Genomic DNA, 18297 nt, shown 5'->3' on the forward strand with positions numbered 1-18297 from the left:
TCAATCATGTCATCACAGGTTTAAGCCAGTGATTGCTCTTAGAGTAGAAATTTTGAAGAACCCCTCTCTCTCCTCCCTCTCCCTCTCCCTCTTTCCTTTCCTTTCTCCCTCTCTTCCTCCTCCTCCTCTTCCTCTTCCTCCTCCTCCTCCCTCCCTTCCTCTCTCTCTCTCTCTCTCTCTCTCTCTCTCTCTCTCTCTCTCTGTATACTGTTAGCAAGCAATTTATCTTATAAGAGGATAAATCTAAAAATATATAAGAAATTATCCAATACAATACAAAATCTAAAGAAAAGCAAAAACAGACAGTATGCTCAAATAGGTAATTTACTTGAAAATGAAAATGTGTTCCTCATTAATGTTTCTGTTGGTATTCTGTAAGTTTTCAATTGCTGTATTGGCATTTGAAAATGAAAATACAGAAAAACACACTTTTCCTTTGATATCTCAACTATTTGAAACTGACTTTAAATGATTTTTTTGTAAAAGGAATTTCAACATAATGAAGCGACTATAATATGACTTTGGTTTTGATTTCCTCTATGTATTCATCTTACTGCACACTAAAAAGACTACTTCCAACTGATGCAGATTCATGATTCATAATACTATTAGGATCCTTTAAAAAACTCAAAATATAATATCAAGTCTTTGTAGCTACAATGTATTTATAGGGTTTTTAAACACACCTATACTACTGTAACATAGTTAGAATTATACCTTAAACAATCTTAAATATGATAATATTAAAGTACAACACTGGAAGCCTAAGCTCATGCTTCATCCCAGTAGTCCTTTGAGGAAAGATGATCTCAAACATTTTAGGACCCATAGTGCATGAGGAACTGGTAAATATTGGAAAGATACATTAAATGTTCTCTACTAATCTATAACATGTATCTAAACAGATAAACATAACATAATATTAACCCAAGAGAAAATTGAGTTATCTATGCCAGGTGACTTGGCGTCTTTAGAATATTGTTTTGCTGTTTTCTATTGTCTTCAAAATAAGTCAAAAATATTGTAGAATGGGTTTTTTGCTCATTTTATGAAATTGCAATTTTTCTACATTTCCAGTTAGAGTCTTAGAATTGTCTTCTTATACAAACATGCTTGTCTTTTAGATTATAGTGAATACTGCATTAGAAAAGTTAGAAAGGAAAGGATTTAATGACATGTAAAATTATTGTCAGTGTTCAAAAGCCAGCCATTTATTCTTACATCATAATGTAATGTGCTGATATTCATGGTTAATTTGGATTATTCCAATAATTTACTAATCTCAGTCTAGTTTTCTTTCCCATGGGAAATATTTACATAGAATAAAATATCAAACAATTGAAATCAGATGACACACGGAAGAGTGATTACAAGCAAGAAGTTGCAGTTTCCACAAACGTAATACAACTGAACACAAATGTGAATTCTAATGATGCAATGAATTTTGAAATGGAGATGTTTTGTCCCAAGAAGTTTCCAAAAACAGGATGTGCTCATTATTTAGAAGGCAAAGAGGAGTAGCAGAGAGCCTCAAGAGAGAACTTTTCACACTTTGACCCAAATGAATATATGACCTTGAAGTTTTTACCATAGGGAAAAATAGGTAATTTTTCCTTGCATCAAAGCCATTATGTTGTCTAAGAATTCTGTAGCTAAATCATTTTGCACCAAATACTTTTGAACTGAGTTTTAACTTCGAATTAATAATGTTTTAGAATAAACACATAAATGTAACTAGATAGATGATAGATTGATAGGTAGATGATAGATGATATGTAGATAGGTGATTTTCATAGATGATAGATGATAAACAGATATAGTGATAGATAATAGGTAGGTAGAAAGATATAGATGATAAACTATAGATAGATAATAGGTAGATAGGTAGAGAGATAGACAGATAGATAGATAGATAGATAGATAGATAGATAGAGAGAGAGAGAGAGAGAGAGAGAGAGAGAGAGAGAGAGAGAGAGAGAGATATGAAATATGCGTATTCTAGTTTACTTTCTATTGTGGTGACAACACCATGACCAAACTGAGCCAGACTATCTGCGTATATATTATGGTTTCCAGTTAATGTTTTCATAGGAATTCCTGAGTGTGAAAACTAGTGGGTCTCTGATTCCTGTACCTTCTCCCTGGCTATTTTTTATGTTTCTTTTGTTCAATAACTTTGTGTTAGTTTTTCTTATACTTTATTGTATTTTTATTATTATCCCTTGAGAACATAAAGGTGAATAAGGAAACAGGAAAGATGAAATAATCTGGACTATGGCAGGGCAAAGCAGAGGTGAGAATAAGGAAAGCATAATTCATACTTTACTAAAGCAAATACATTTCCACAAAATTATATGGAGGCATACACTGTAGAAGCTTCCTAAAAACACATATATAAACATAAAAAGATTTCAAATGGAGTTTCCTATAAAGAGACAACAATACGCAGAAGAGACCTCATAGTCTGTTTAATAAAATTCCCAGTATAAGAATTGGTGATCTCTTTACACTGTTGATTATCTTTTTAGAACTTGACAGTAAAACTTTATTGAAGAAGACAACCCCATACATGAGCTATAGAACTTGAAAGAATCAAGCCTGTATTGAGCTTGTAGTACTAAACCAATTCCTAATGCCTACTAGTGTTCTGTGCATAGAACAGTGCATTTCTCAACCCTCATCAGAGAAGCTTCTCTTTGTAGTAGATGGGGATTAACACAGTGATCCACAACTGGTCAAGATGGAGAAAATAAGAGAATAAAATGCTCAGCCCTAGGTATGACCTTAATCAGGAATTATTTCAGAAGAGTACATAGAACAATTTTAAGAGGTAGGTGTTGCATATAATTTTTGCTACCCTGCCTTAACTCCAGGAATGGACTGTGCTTTTAGCCCCTACCCAGAGAATATTAGATCTGTGTATAAGAAACACAGATATATGCAGCTGTTAAATTTCAAATTGCCTAACTGACACAATTGCTGGGTGCCACCAATCTACCTTGGCTAGTGTGCCCTTCACAGAACTTCTAGCCCAGCACACTAAATCCGCACTCAAACTTCAGTTGCTTTGACACCTTCAATCCCAGCTCAACATCCCCAACTTCTTACCTGTAGAAGTAGCTCATGGCTATTCAGCCCATGGCCTGAGATCTCACATGGCTGGTTCACTTTTCTCCCTCTTAAGCATGGTGAAATCTCCCCCTCTCTCCTCCCCTTCATCTGCCAGCTTGCCTGTGGGGACCCAGAAGTCCTGCCTATTCCTTCCACCCAGTAATAGACTCATGGCACATTTATTGATAGACCAAGAACCAATTGGGAAACAGGACCTTAGCATCAGAACCACCCCTACAGCGAGGGGTAATGGGTGACTACATGAAAACAATGTGTTCTGAACATTTCAGGACTGTTGCATGTATGAACTCAGAGCGATTGTTACAGCGCACAGAAGAGCTAGCTAGCATGATAGGGGAAGGGGGTAAGAAAGTTCTGCCCCTAGCTGAACAGCTGTTAGAAATTAATAACTGCTGGGTGAGAGACAGTCTTTTCTATTTATGATGTCCTTAGTAGAAGTCCTTAGTAGAAGGAGCATGATCCAGTGGATGGCCACACAAATTGGACTTAGTCTGTTAAAAACACAGAAAAAGAGGGCACAAATAATGGGTAGGAAGGGAAGACAGTGTTATTCTGGGAGGACTTGGGGAGCTAAATGTGATAAAAATTCTCACAGAATTATTAGGAAAGTAACTTTCAAAACCAGATCACCGCCTAAAAATTTTGAAGAAGTGTTTATCTGATATAGAGCCAGATATCACACCCCATCCTTGAGGGAAGCCAGGCCAGGAGCTAAGGTTAGAACACAAAGGCAGAAATGAAGCACAGCCGTAGAGAATCATGGGTTACTGATTTGCTTCTCCTGCTTGCTTAGCTACCTTCCTCATAGTATCACTTATCCATCGATGACATCACCAGCCGTAGGCTGGATCTTTCACATAAATTATTAATTAAAAAACAACATGAATCCCTCTTTCTCACTGACTTCAACTTGTGACAATTTCACAATAGTCTAAGCAGGATACCAAACCTAAAAATATAAATAATCATTGCATGTGGGAATATTTTATTAATATTTTCTCATAATGCAGAATGCAAGGTCTGTTGACATTTTCCTCCTGGGTGGGTTTTATTTTGTCTTGGTAAGGACTTAACCTTAGGCAAATAGTCTGACACTGAGTTACAACCCTAGTCCTACGTCCTTGATGTATATCCATCCTTTGGGCCATAACCTATAACCAGTCCTTATTTACCTGAAGATTGACATAAGATATTTGAATGATATTTTTAATTTTCACGTTAGTTGAATGTCCACTTTGTCCAAACTTATCTCAACAAGTATTTTATTTTATTTATTAATTTTTCCTTAGATTTGACCATTTACTTCAAATGTTCTGCCTCTCTATCAGGCCTTCAACATCCAGAACAAATGTCTCTTGCAAGCATATTTTTAAATATATCAGAGAGCAAACAAATATTCTTAATTTTTAAAGATGAGCATTTTTTCATTTTGTCATTCAATGATTATCATAATGAAACAGAATAAACTCATATTTCAAGGTCAAAGACACTGCTCTACTACGTAGACCCTAGTTGAAATTATTACCATCTGACATAGGATCACCGCTTGCTCATATCTCACTAACTTTCCTTAATTTGTTCAGTGATTCATGTTTATCTCAGGGGTTCTAAAATATTATGCTACATTGTAGACTACAAGTTAAACCGTTCTTAGTTTTATTGCCAGATTTTAATAATAGTGTGAATTTTGCTTTAAGTAGAGGGTTTTAAATATACTACTAAAATAGTTTGACAAGCTGCTGAGCAGGGGAGGTCACAAAAAACTGTGGGGTGCAACTTGTCTGAGTCACAATAAAATATTAAATTTATACTAGAGGGGAAATCTAGTGTGTATTAAAATACGTAAACAGTCTGCTGTTGTTGAGCAGGAGAGCAAAATATATCCAACATTGACATAGAATTGAAGGGCAGCCAATGAATCAAATTTAGTCTGTGGATGCTTTCCTAGACACTGTAAATCATTGTTATATCACTGTGATGCCAACATCATAATTGTTACTGAATTCTTTGCTTTGACTTTTAGATTCACATTGCTTCTGTGTGTGCCTCTAATCTATCTAATATTCATCCAAAATCTCTCATCTGCAATTCTGAAATTAAAATGTTCAGACAACCAAACATTTCATCATAATTCATTTAATGATAAATCTGATCTGAACTGATTAGTCCCATTTAAAGTGAAAAATTCATACATTCTGACAGAGATAATTTCATGTATTTGATTATGAAATGTTACTACAAACCCTCTGGAGGTTTCATGCACTATGAAAAGTATTCCTTCTCAGATGTCCAGCATTTTCTGGATACTAAATCATACCTGAAACCTGAATTTTAGGGACTGTATGCCTTTATTTAAAGGTCAGCACCTGAATGAAACAGATGCAGAAACCCACACATTGGATGGAGCTCCAGGAGTCTTATGGAAGAGTTGGGGGAAGGATTGAGGGCCCAGGAGCAGATGTAAACTCAACTGGAAGACCAAGAGTCAACTAACCTGGACCCTTGGGGGCTCTCAAAGGCTGAACCACCAACTAAAGAGCCCACATGGGCTGGAACAAGTCTGCCCAGCACATGCATAGCAGATATGCAGCTCCGTCTTCTTGAGGGTTCCCCAGTAACTGGACCAGGGGCTGTCTGTACAGCTGTTGGTTGCCGGTGGTTTCTGTTTGCCTAACTGGGCTGTCTTGTCTGGCCTCAGTGGGAGAGACTGGGCCTAACCTTGGAGAGAGTTCATGTGCCAGGGTGGGGGGACACCCTGGGGAACTTCCATTCTCTCAGAGGAGAATGGGAGAAAGAATGGGAAAAGGACTGTTTAAGGGAGCAGTGATCATGATGTAAAGTGAATGCATATTTTTAAATGAAAAAATATATAAAAAGAACTCAAACATAAACATTAAAATGTCATAAATATAAACTATATCTCAAAACAGAGAACTCAGAATGGCTGATATTCAATGTATTTTTTCATATATATATATGACCTTCTGTGCTTATTTAATTTCATCATGATTCATTACTGTACTCAAAAACCTGTGATGGTTTGTATATGCTTAGCCCAGGAAGGTGTATCCTTATTGAAGTAGTTGTGTCACTGTGGGCATGGGCTTTGATACCCTTGTCCTAACAGCCTGGAAACCAGTCTTCTGCTAGCTGCCTTGAAACAAGAGGTGGAAGTCTCAGTTCTGACAGCCCCATGTCTGTCTGGATACCTCCACACTCCAATGGTATGAACCTCTGAACATGTAAGCCAGCCCACATTAAATGTCATCCTTGTAAGAGTTGCCTTGGTCATGGTTTCTGGGGTTTCTACCCTACTTACTTAGATCACTAGGTCCTCAGATAAAAGACACAAACCTTTATATTTATGATAAGACTTTAAAGTCCTAGAACTAGGCAGATATCTACCCTCTACGCTATTAGTGTCTGCTTCCCTATCAATAACCCGAGTTATACTTTGCCGTGTTCTGCCTGGGTTTCTCTTACTCTAGTTGGCCAGTCTGTATGGCTATTTTTTCATGATTCGCTTATCCCCATGTATCTTCTCCTCTCTATAAAAACATTTTCTTAATTGGTGATTGATAGGGTGGGCAGCCACCATGGATGGGACCACTCCTGGGCAAGTAGTCCTGGGTTCTATAAGTGGCACCCCTCTGTGGCCTCTGCATCAGCACCTGCTTCCAGGTTCCTGCCTTGATTTCCTTCAATGATGTAAAAGTAAGGCAAATAAACCCCTTTCTCCCTCAACTTGAGCATAGTTGTGCTGTTTAGTTACAGAAATCATAACCCTAATTAGGATAGGTAACAAATAAGAATTATAAGGAAAACATTAAAAACAGAGTTGACAAAAATGATAAAAACATAAGGAGAGAAATTAACAAATATTTTAAAAATAACCTTTAATAATGGGTTCAGTTCCCCAATAAAAAGATACAAACTAACATATTGGACCAGAAAATATGATCCATGCTTTTGCTGTTTCCAAGAAACATCATCATCAATGATAGACACCACCCTAGGCAAAAAGGATAAAAAAAACATAGTCCAAAGAAATTTTAAATCTATTCTAATAGCCTGTTACTTTAAATTAGGTTGTTTAAATAGTTTAATTGTATGAACTATATATAATTTAAATTTAGGTTATCATAATATGGCTTGGGTTGTATTTATAATTTATTATTTTGATTTATTATTATTTACTATTTTATCCCTTTGTTATTCTTGTTACCCAGTTGATAGGTTTTTACTATAAACTTATTCATAACATAAAAAAGACAGAACCCAAACTCTCTGTGTCATCATATTTGCCCATGGTCATATTTTTTTAAATCTCAGCTCTTACCAGCACTTGTCTATATCTCAGTGAACTACTGTCCACAAGACTTGTCTATCCTTCTGACATATAGATGTCCTCAGGATGAGTCATGCACAAGTGTCCCAGGACTTGCATATGCCCCCATCCAGGGATGTTCCCAGGAATTATTCTGTCTTCAATGTTGGGATGTCTCTAGGGCTTGCCCATGTGTTGACTGATCCACAGTTCCTCCCTGCACTTGTACATGCTGTTTTATAGCTCACTGGTTTCTTATATATGTATATCAGCTTTAAATGTTGCTTTACTCCAGTAAAAGAATCAAATATTTATTTTGTGTCATGTGACACAACCTTAGATTCTCAACCTCAGTGCATCATCACATTCTAGCAAAGCAGACACAATAAATACCTACTCAATGAATGCATTCAAGTATCCATGGGGTATAGATGTTTCTAATTAAATATGACCATGGGGGGAGATAAAATTTGTTGATATAAAATATTATTGGTATATCTTCATTGTACATAAGACCTGATTCCATGGGATATTTTCACACACATATGTGATATAATCTGCTTATAATAGTGTTTATGTCGAGATACAATGAGAGCTTCTACGATTTAAGACAATCAATGAGTAGGGCACATTGTCAAGTAGACTTTGGCTTTTGCATCAGTTTCAATTTCAAGTAAAAACGAAGTAGAAATTTCAGAAGTGTCTTACATATTCCCTGGTCCACAAAACTTATGGACCTACAGTGACATCTGATTTCCCAGTGTCCATTGTTTCCACTAAGGTTAACTCTTGGCTACACTTCCTTGACACTTCATTGTTTGTACTGCCAGCCCAATCCCTTTGCTAGCAGAAAATAAAGACCACATAGAAAATGGCTATCACGTCAAAGTATTGAGTGTTAGCCTCAGACTGAGGCTGGTCTTAACTATAAAAATTGTTTAAAAATTCTGAATATTAAATAGAAACCACAGATGATAGTGGCACAGGCTGCTGTTAAACAATGTTAAAATAAAGTAAAGACCAGTGGGGTCTTCTTTTACTTGGTTAGTGGAGCCTATTGTTATATACTTGGAAGGCAACAGAAGAAGGTATCTAGAGTCTGGCATGCAAGCAGCTGACTTAGGTAACCCCCACCAGACGGAAAAATTTATATCAATCACAGAAGACATTCTTACAAATAAAGGATTGCTTTGTCTGAAGAGAGTGACAAGGTACTGACATACATAAGTAAATAAATTTTAAAAAATGACCAAGGTTAAAGGTCATTTATAAAATAGGAAATAAGTATTGGTATAATCCATTTAAACAGTCTTGGCTGTTGCTGAGTCTTAGAAGCCATATTTGTGTCTTAACCGAAGGTAGCTTCAACTCTGATAAACAATGAACATGACTGCTGCTGATATATCGGACTAATAGACTGCCCTTTCCTTTCAAAAAGCCAGGCCACGAGGGAAGAACCTCACTGCTGTCAATCACACTGAGAAACCACCCCAGTCATTAACAAATTCACAATTATACACATCACAGGAAATTTTACAATAATACTTATTTACAGTGTTTACCAGCTTCCCCACCCCATGCCACAGGGAGAGGACAAGGTACGTTACTGTGATCTATATCTGTATTTAATATTTACTATTCTCTTAACAAGGCATTGTAGATGAGACCAGTCTCGATCCGAGGATCACAAGTAGTACCTTGATGTCATATCAAGTTCAATCTCAATTCTTTTTTTTAAAAAGTTGATTAGGTGTCTTATTTAGTTAGTTGTCTTAGTTACCCGATAAATTCAGTTAATGCTGCCCATATGCACATAGGTCTGTTGTCACAGAATGAAGCATGCTGAAACTAATAATGCCACATTCCTAAAGGAAACCCATTCTTCTTCCAATTGATCTTTTAATTGCCAATGGCTCCGCTGCTAGAAATGGTGTCTTGGGAACTGCTCCCCTATCCATGCTATAATGTGTAACTGGCTTCATCTTGTTCTGGTAAGCACAGATGCTGTAAGTTCATGTGTGCAACAGCCATACCATTTCAGGAAGACTTTCCCCAGCCCTCCTTTGCATCCTCTTACATCTTTCTGCCCAATCATCTTCTTCAAGGTTCCATGAATCTTATCTGGGGCATTGATACAAATGCCCCGGTTATTGAAGAGCAGTCTCTCCATCAGTTACTGAAACTTCCTTAAACAGGAAGGGGAGTCAATGTTAATAACTATCTATTGCAGTAAGATGCTTCTCAGACTAAGATCAGTAGTAGCAAAACAATCCACAGAAATAAAGATAAATATTTCAAAGGCCATCTTCAGTGGATTAAGGCTTCACGGGGGCAGTTCATACCTATTCTATAAATGTGATCAAAGCCCACGGTTAGGGAACTCATAGGTCATAGGAAAGAGTCTAACGTTGATTTTATAGTTCCAGCTAGGTAAATCTGGACTGGGTAACTAAGATTTTTCTTTCCCTTTAAAACTTAACACTTCAAATGGAAAAGCCATTTTCTTATAGAGTGACAAATTTGACTGGTACCATATGCAATTTAGGCTGTACCTATACAAGAGCAACTCTGACACTTCTATCATAGCTCGCATGCCCTACTATTACTCAGAAGGGCCTACTAATTAATGACACTTCTATTAAGCAAATGTTTGCATGTGTATTATGCTACTTGAACTGCCCAAATTACTAACTCAAATCTATAGGTGATTTTGTATAATAAAACTTCAATAGACATTACAAAGGATTATGAGCAAGACATTTCATATGTCAAGACAAAGAGGCAGAGATAGAAAGTAAGCAATTTGAACACCGTAGAGTGTTGTTTTTATGGAATTCACAGAACCATTTCACTGGGGCTGAGAGAAAAACAAGTCAGCAATGCTTCATTCAAAGTAAAACCTAGGAAGAAAAAAGGAAAAGTTATACTTTTTGAGTTAGAACTAAGAAAAATGGCAGGCTTAGCAGTGATGACCTCTAAGCAACTTTTCAGTACCGAAACCTCTAGGTTTATCTTTTAAAAGTTTCTGTAATGGCTACTGTAAGAGTTTACTTTCTGCTCTGCTCATGAACAATAACACCAAGCCAAAGAGAGGATGAAAGATTTGGTGGTAAGGTCTGACATGTTAGAATAAACAGTTTAAAACATTAATTATTTTTACATATCTATTAAAAATAATCACAATAATTGTCCTTTAAAATATTTATTGGCAACATGTAAAATCCACGTAGAGATGAAACATTATTTTGGTCAGCCTCATGGAGAAAGCTACAGGTTTTGCCATCAGTAAGTAAGCTGAATAGAGACAAAAGAGGCAGATTCTTAGGCAACACCAGGGATCAAATCTCATGTTGTGATGGGTGTTTGGGTGAGTACATCTATCCACATGTGTGATGCTTCAAGTAATAATTGTTTGCTTTGTCAGAATAAGAACTTCATGTTTTTTGATTTATTTGTGGTTTTGTGAAAGCACACATTTTATTTTTTTGACCTTGTTAACTCTTCAATTCGGAAAAGAATTTGTGCCATTTTTCATTATGAGAACTTCTTGAATGTTCAAAGTATGATGAGCCATGCTTGGCATCTTAATTGCAAACACTACATCTTTTATTAACAAATATTTTTAGTGCTTTTAATAATGAATCAATTACTTAATCCAATATTCTCAGTAACACATCAAAAGCCCAGACATGGCAATACCGAGTCAGCAAATGAGAGGAGATCTGACATCCTACAAACTTTGGGGTCTCTGGTTCTCTCATTTTCATTTCTCAATAATATGTATATATATATATATATATATATATATATATTAGCAGGGAATGTATATACATATATATTAACAGGGAAAATAGGAAGAAAACAAAAAGAAGTAAAGATATAACTTTTGTTATTTAAAATATCGTAAGTCAAAACAAAAATGAAAAACATATTGTTTGAGATGTTTACATTAATAATCTTATAATCTTTCCTAGTTTTTTTGCCTCAAATCACAGTAGCCCAGGGAAAGATCTCAAATGCTCATATATATGATTGTGAATACCTTTTGCTAACTGCTACTGCATCCAATTTACCCTTGAGTAAGAACATTTTAACCTTGGCACAAACGGAGCACCATTTCCTGTCAGCTTCAAAGTGCACACTTAAATCCAATTCCTTCAGATAGTTTCCTCAGCTTTCCTGGCTTCTGAAGAGAGGACAGCTTATTGATGTCTCTGCTGTAACTAGAAATCCAGTGCCCGTTTTCTCAAAGACAACATTTTAGCTGCCCGAGTGTTTGCTAATCACACTTAATAATCTTTGAGTAATTTCCTAATGGCCTTAAAGCATAGTCTGTCTGATCTACAGTCCTTTTTATGACTAATTTCTCCAGTCAGCCATCTCTAGTCCAGCTGTGTACGGGGAATTTTACTGGTCACCATTAATATCACCATAACACACACAACCAAGTAGTCATCAGGAGGAAAGGTCAATCTCTCTTGTGTCCCAGGAACAGTGAAGGGGACAGATGTAGGAAAACCAAAGAAGCAGGGAATTCTAGGGCGAAACATATGCAGACACGAGGGAATAAATGGATGGAGATATATATGGGTTACCAAATATAAATCTGAATTAAGCATTACAGAATACACTACCACTTTAAGCTCACATATACATGTGAGTCACTTTAGCATGTATGCAACTACTAGAACATTTATTACTGCAGTAAAGACTTCTGGGTTTTCTGTAATGTCCATTTTTAAAATCCAATATGTGGCAGCCAGCACAGGCATTACATGGCAATAAAATTAAAAGAGCAGACATAATCCATTTTAAATGTTGTTGATATCACTACGAAATCATTTTTTGTGAGTTTTCAACTAAAATTAGAATCTGAGAACTAAAACTGTATTCTCTATTTCTCCTCTCTGGGAGTTATACATAGTCCATACTGTGTGACAGTTGACTTTCATAGCCTAACTGACTAGATCAGAAAATCCTAGGAGACACACCAGTGAGTATGCATCTAAGGGTGTTCTCCGAAGACTAACTGTATAAGGAAGACCCACCCACACTGAATGTAAGTGGCAACACACACTGCATGGGATAGAGATCTGAAATAAAGAAAATGGAACAAGAAGAAAAAGAGGGGGCAAAAGAAAATAAAAATGAAAAGAAAATAGGAAAGGAAAAAGTAGACCAATGGAAAGCAGCAGCTGTCAGTCTGTGCTTTTCTTGAGCATGTCCCACAGTGCGAAGAGCCACTCACACTCTGCAGTCCTACCAGGCTGTCAGTCACCATGCACTGTGCGCCACAGCGCTTCCTACCTTAAGTTACTCTTCTTGGGTGTTTTGTCATAGTAATGGGCAAATAACCAATGCAAATTGCATGATTGTTATTCAGTAAGTACTCTGCAGTAAGCTTTCTCACAGTGGACTGCAATTTAATACAGACATTTCAATTAAGTAAACTGTCTCAAAGTTAATATAGGCACATTATGTCAATACAAAGAAAACAATATTAAAATAAAGTAGACAATTTAATCATGAATCATACAACAGTAAAATGGCCAAATAAGATTATAGACATTTTCTTTCAGATACAGCAGAACTCTAACTCTAATACAATTATAATTTTCTTCCAGAATACCATAGAGAGATTATTTAAGTTGTAGGCTGTACCAGCTGTTAACAACTTTTGGTGCTCCATAAACCAAAGTAGCAGCCATTGGTCTTTTGAGGAGTCACCGTTAACAAATCTGGGGGGATTCCTAACCAGTTATAAGCACTACTCTCCTTAGAGAGGACCAACTCCATTTCAGCACCCATGGTGGGTAGCTTACAACCTCCTGTAGTTCCAGTTCCAGAGACTCTGAAACCTTTTTCTGGCCTACACAGGTATCTGTATGTAAATGATGTCACACGGTGCATGTGGCAGATGAAAGGAAAAGGCCCTATTTACTTACATGTGGAATTCTTAGCAATAAGAAGTGGAACTGGTTGAAAGAACTAAAACGATTAAGAAGTGTTGCCTTGTTGGAGAAAGAATTCCACTGCCTGTGAGCCTTGAGGTTTCAAAAGCTCATGGCAAGCCCAGTCTCTCTCTCTCCCTCCCTCCCTCCCTCCCTCCCTCCCTCCCTCCCTCCCTCCCTCCCTCCCTCCCTCTCTTTTTCTGCCTGTAGATCAGGACATAGCAATCACCTACTGCTCCAGCACCTGCTTAAATCCTGTCATAATCCTTACCATGATGATAATGAACTAAATTTCTGAATCTATAAGCAAGCCTCCAGTTCAATGCTTTCTTTTATAATACTTGTCTCAGTGTTTATGCGTCTTCACAGTAATAGAGCAATGACTAAGATAAACTCACACGCATGCACATATTAAGAGCATCCAGATACACAAAAAATAAATTTTTTAAATCTTAAATGAAGTCCCCTTCTATTTGGCTAACTATAATTGGTTCATTAATAAAGCTGTCATGGGTAGAAAGTCATGGAGAAATGTGCCTCTCTTTAATTTCAAAAAGGATGAAAGGACAGCCACTAGGATTTCTACACACCTGAGTTCCTACTTATGGGACAAAGAAGCTAAAGGCCTCTGTGCCATTGCTTCAGCTCTCCTCAGGAGAATGTTTAAAACAAGCTATAAGCACCTCCCCAACGCTGGCTGTTATGAGCATCCTTCCCAAACCAAACATTGGAAATGCCAGCTTTAGGGCTACTTGCTGAGCCTGTGAAAGAATCTGTGGTGATTTGAACAAGGTTGACCCCATAGACTCATGTGTTTGAATGCTTGGCTTACGGAGAGTGGCACTATTAGGAGGTGTGGCCTTGTTGGAGTAGGTGTGGCCTTTTGGAGGAAGTTTGTCATTGTGGACTTTGAGATCTCTATGTTCAAGTTCCACCCAGTGTGGAAAGAGAGCCTCTGCTTGGATGCTTGTGGAAGACATAGTCTCCTCCTGGCTGCCTTTAGATGAAGAGGTAGAACTCTAAGTTCCTTCGACACCTGCCTGTTCATTCCTGCCTGTACAATGCCATGCTTCCCCTTATTATGATAATTAGCCAAACCTCTGAAATTGTAAGCTAGCCCCAATTATATGTTTCCTTTATCATGGTATCTCTTCACAGTAATGAAACCCTAGCTAAGACACAATCTTACTTTGGAACATCATCTACACACAACCACAATAAAAAACAGATGGTAATGTGATTAGGATAAGTATATTTTCTGCTCAATATCTAGACTTTGAAATGTTGAATCAATTTCTAAATATGGCTATAATTTTAACTACAAGACTCAAAGATCATCCATTCAAGGGAAGAAGTTATCACCAAATTTGGCAGATCTAGAAAAGTGGAGCTGACCTGATAATTAATGAGTTATTCAATTGATTATTAACAATAATTTAATGTGAGTAAAAATGAGATTATTAGACTAGACTAGAAGAGATATTGAAATTGAAAGACCAAGAAGCAAACTTTTAAAAATATTTTATAAAACAAAGAAAATGCATTTTTTAGCATTATGTTGGCTGTTTGACCAGGTACTTAAATGACTTGGGAAACATTCCTTTATCCAGAGTATGAATAATCTAATATTCTAATAGGGTCATATTGGTTTTGTGGCAATTATATTGAATAGTTTGTGAAAAATCTTTATGACTTCTGTAAAAAACTAAAAGAAAATCAATCAAAAGACCCCAAATTAAAGTAACCTTAGAGTTACAATATTAATTTCATGAACCAGTCTATGATCATTCAGAAAATAGTCATGTCATAATTTGCATATAGAAGAACCAAAAAAAAGAAGAACAATGATTAAAAAAGTTAATATTAGTTTTGTTTTAGGGAAGAACCCAAATAAATAAAAATTTATCAAAAATTATTCTGCTGTTGAAATATGGCTAGTATTTTGGTTTGTTTCTATACTCCATCAGATTATTTTTTAATTTTCTTCATCTGGTACATTTTTTTTCAACATAATGTTTTTATTGATTATTTAGAAATTACACATAATTTATTGCAACCTGACTCACTTCCCAGTCTTCCCAGGTCCATACCCCTATCACTGTGATCCCCCCCCACCAACAAAAATGAAGAAAAGAATATGTGTCAAGTCCAATTTATATTACCTATATCCTCCTGGAGCATGGTCACAATCCCAATGGCCAGCACCTTAAAGAAAACTAAACACTTTCCACCTCTACCTCTGCCAGATGGCAGGAACTGTGAAGAGCTACTCTTCAACATGCCGTTCACAAGTTCTAAGAACTCTCCTCAGTAGCTTCCTGTTTAGACTATTTCTTCTCTTTCTTTTCTGTGTGTGTGTGTGTGTGTGTGTGTGTGTGTGTGTGTGTGTGTATGTGTGTGTGAATAGAGGTTGTCTCAGACTCTTTCTATATCTCTCCTTTTAAACTGTGAGTCTATAGTCAACTATAACACTGCAAAAGAAGCAGAGGTCATAGTTTTCTACATGTTTTCTGGGGACAGTATACATGACAGATATCATCCACATGGTCTCTGGCAGGAACATGAACCAAGGACCTTAGCATGGACTCCAGTGGCAGTCTAGATCATAGACATCAGCTTACCCCTCAGTTGCAGCACAGATCGTAGACATTAACATGGCCTTCAGTGGAAACATGGCCACAGACACCAATATGGCTTTAGGAAGCAACACAGGCCAGCATGGAGCCTTCACTGCATAGAAATGGTATACATATTTTTAATGACAAAAATTATGGGACTGAAATATTTGACGAGGTCAAAAAAGATAGGAGGGAAATAAAGCTAAAACCTTTCAAAATTTGTTTGGCGAAGAAAGGAAAAGCAAATGTACAAGTACACACACACACACACACACACACACACACACACACACACACAAAGATGAAAGACAATTTTTATTTTTATATATTGAGTAAATAAAGATTATAGCTTAAAGAAAAGAGATTAGATTGTTATTTGAAATATTCTATCCTTGCACTAAAGTTGAAAAACGCAAGTATATTAGTTAATTTAGATATGAAAGTTTTTTTCTGAAGGTAACTGTTTACTATGCACCTATGTGTAGAGTATTATGGGCTGTTGTATCTCTTTTCAAAAGCCATAAAATGGGCAAACAGAATTATGTTGCTCAAATAGTTGTTTGATACATTTGTACTTTTACCATTTATATATGACATTCAAATTACATTCCTGTATTTCTGAAGTATACTAATTGGATATAGTAAAGAATTAAAGGATATTCTGAAAGTGGTTGTGCAAGTCAGAAGACCATGATTGCCCAGGTTTTCTGTGAACTGAGATCACTGAACTAAGAGTGCACTAGGGGGAAAAATAAGGGTATTATGACTTGAATTTGAAATGACCTTCATAGGCCAGTGCATGAAACACTTGTGCCCAGTTGGTTGTACAGCACTGGGAGGCTCTAGTGGAAGTATGTGACACAGTAATATCTTTCAGGGACAAGATTTACCCTTTCTTATGTGACCTGTTCTTTGTTTCCTGGCTACCATGTAGTAAATTACTCTGATCCATGATGATACATGGTGAGGTTCAGAACAGCTTGGAATAGCATGAGATCTAGTTTCAAAAGAAACATGCAAACGAACAAAATATGACAATAAAACAGAGGTGGTGCTCAGAGTGTATGGTGTTTTGTTCTGTTGTGGTGATGATTACATCTTGTGCCTGTTTTATCACCAGTGATTCTCAAAGAAGCATAGCAAAGAGAGAATTTTTGGTGATCAAAGACTAGCTTATTCTGATTCAAATTTTGAGATTTCTTACCAAACACAAACTTTAATTCTTGACTGAACTTTCTTTTATACCACCTCATAACAAATACTATTTGATAGGAAAATATATATGCAATTACTGAGTAATGATTTCTTTTTTTCCTTCCCCAATTCTTTCTGTTCCCACAACTATTAAAAACTCCCCCTCCCTTCCCCTCTCTTCCTTTTCCATTTTCCATCTCTTCCCTTCCTTTCCCTTCTATTCTATTCTCTTTCTATTGCTCTTAAATTAATATTTTGTCTCATTTTAAATAAAATTGCAGACATTTTTAAGCTTTTTACAGTAGAGTTAAACTGTCAATAAGACATCATTAACTATAGTAGTAAAATCTTCAGTAAATAGCTTCTTAGACTATTGTTGGAAGCATTCAGGTCTCTCAAGACTTTTAGCTACTAGTTAAAAACTACTGGTTAAAATGCTGTTTATGTAACACTTAATGACAACGTGGTGATAACATTTTTTAATCTTTAAACTTTAATATTGAAAGTCTTATCTCCTGGTACAAAGCTAAAGTCCTTGTGAATCAAGGACCTCTGCATAAAACCAGATACACTGAAATAAATAGAAGAGAAAGTAGGGGGCTGCTTCGAACACACGGGCACAAGAGAAAATTTCCTGAACAAAACACTAATGCTTTATGCTCTAAGATCAACAATAGACAAATGGGACCTCATAAAACTGCAAGGCTCCTATAAGGAAAAGGACACTTCATTAGGGCAAAATGGCAACCAACAGATTAGGAAAAGATCTTTACCAATACTACATGCAATAGAGGACTAGTATCCAATATATACAAAGAACTCAAGAAGTTAGACTCCAGAGAGTCAAATAACCCTATTAAAATGAGGTACAGAGCTAAACAAAGAATTCTCAAGTGAGGAATATTGAATGGATGAAAATACCTAAATAAAAGTTCAACATCTTTAGACATTAGGGAAATGCAAATCAAAAGAACTCTGAGATTCCACCTCACACCGATCAGAATGGCTAAAATAAAAAATTGACAGCAGATAAGGCTAGGATGTGGAGAAAGAGGAATACTCCTACATTGTTGGT

Source organism: Rattus norvegicus, chromosome 1 (genome assembly GCF_036323735.1).
Source record: "Rattus norvegicus strain BN/NHsdMcwi chromosome 1, GRCr8, whole genome shotgun sequence".
NCBI classification, from domain to species: domain Eukaryota; kingdom Metazoa; phylum Chordata; class Mammalia; order Rodentia; family Muridae; genus Rattus; species Rattus norvegicus.